This window comes from Pinus tabuliformis, chromosome 6 (assembly GCF_031772625.1).
Source record: "Pinus tabuliformis cultivar Carrire ecotype Pingquan chromosome 6, CPIR1, whole genome shotgun sequence".
Taxonomy (NCBI): Eukaryota; Viridiplantae; Streptophyta; class Pinopsida; order Pinales; family Pinaceae; genus Pinus; species Pinus tabuliformis.
Window position 1 is genome coordinate 111323270 of NC_142292.1, and position 2001 is coordinate 111325270.

Consider the following 2001-nt stretch of genomic DNA (forward strand, 5'->3'; position numbering starts at 1 on the left):
CGCCGTAAGGCGTTTCCATTTGAAATCAACTTTCCTCTGGAATTACGTGTACAATTCTGAGCCTTTGATTTAATTGTTAGACGATTAAAATAATCCTACCCATCCAATTTATTTAACTACAAATTATAAAAATGAGATGCGAACCAGCAGATCGACGGTGTCTCTTCGGCATCTGCATTATTGTGTACTGTGTAACTCCTGGATTATTGTAAATTGACAGAGCGCTACCTATGGAAACCTCTACTAAGTTAGGGAAAGGTGCATGGGGCGGAAAGGGAGAATCCAAGAAAAAGCCCGTCACGAAATCAGTGAAAGCCGGCCTTCAATTTCCTGTTGGAAGGCTCGCCAGGTATCTGAAGAATGGCAGATATGCCAAGAGGATTGGGATTGGAACCCCCATTCAGTGAAACCGGCCTTCAATTTCCTGTTGGAAGGCTCGCCAGGTATCTGAAGAATGGCAGATATGCCAAGAGGGTTGGGATTGGAACCCCCATTTTTCTTGCAGCTGTGCTTGAATACCTAGCACCTGAGGTAAATATTGATATGAATTCTGTTTTTAACACATTGATTTGGTTCTATGATGTAGCGATTTGTTTGGTGGTTCCATTGTATCAGTGGCTTTTGTCAATTACCTCAAGTCTCAGAATTTAGGTTTTTGCCGAAAATATCCATCTCAACAGTACTCTACATTTTCTTCACCCGATCCTCAACGCGGTTACACCGGCTTTTTAGAAGGATGGTAAGCATTCATTGAAGACTTATTGGACTTTATCTAATGATTTATTTGGTTTGGTTTGATGATCATATTGTTGTATATTATTTGTTCTCATTGCATGTGAATTGGGTTAGGTCAAGTGTTAATTGGCATTTGCCAACACTATTGAACATTTTTTATGGATCCCTAAAGCTAGTTGTACCTTCCACAGTATATGTTGACTAGGATCTCAATCATGCAGGGAACCTGGCTTGCTGTGGTTCCCTTTTATCTTGGTTTATCTCCATGGATTGGTTTAGTAGTCTTTTCTACAGGAAATTATTTTTGACTTTATTCATATTATTGCCATTGATAATTTGTTGATGTTGTTGGTGATGCGTATAGCCTGGCAGCTCTTTGTTGCTGCTGTTTGCTTGAGGAGTGCTGCCCGTGATATGGTATAAATGGATATGAGGGCATCGATTGATTTGAACACATGCAATGATTTGCGAGAGTAATATCTGGGCCATCCAGTTTGAAGCTTTTCCCTGTTGTTCTGTTTCTCGACTCTACCAAACAGCATTAAGAGCGAGAAGGTATTAATGTGGACAGACACATGTTGAAGTAGTATTTTCCATTTTGCATTAGTAGTAGGCCGTTTGACATTACCATCATTAATAGCTGAAATGGGTTGGTTTCATGTTGTAAAAATCTATTGTATTTTGCTTGAAAACTGCAGCAGAGCCGAAATGTTAGTTCATTACACTATATATTCAATATATGTAACACGGGCTTTTGGGGTTTATTATACATTTTAGATCTGGAACCATGCCACGGGATATATATATATATATATATATAAAAGAGGATTTTCTTAAGAATTATGAATATCCTTTTTATTTGGTGAGTACTGCCTTTTGTTCAAGGCATAGTATTTAAATAGATGCCTGCTTGGAGGCCTGAATGTGTGTTTTATCAGTTGCAAAATGTGGCAGATATTTAAGTATCTGGCTCATTGCTGTCTATTTAGTTTATGTAACATGATGCATTTGGATTTTATTGTGCAGGCTATAATTGGAACAATGCTATGGGATATCTTTTTATGATTTTTCTCTTAAGCATCATAAATAATCTTTATGTTTGGTTGATGCCTCACTATGCTGAAGATGATGTCATTTGAGTAGATGCCTGATTGTTAACCTGAATGTGTAGTTTTGTAAATGTGTCTGGCGCCCTTTTTTTATGTTAACTTAGATGAAGCAGTCATTTGAGTATGGATGTTTCTTGCATCTTTTAAGATGATTAGC

The 2001-nt window shown here is 37.7% G+C and overlaps 1 long non-coding RNA gene across 1 annotated transcript; it reads left to right on the top strand.

Moving 5' to 3' along the window:
- The first annotated feature begins 273 nt into the window (after positions 1 to 273).
- Positions 274 to 1535, top strand: LOC149257573 (uncharacterized). Its single transcript, XR_016245962.1, has 3 exons — positions 274 to 349; positions 587 to 739; positions 1100 to 1535. It is a non-coding gene; the product is annotated as an uncharacterized LOC149257573 (long non-coding RNA).
- Positions 1536 to 2001: the final 466 nt, after the last annotated feature.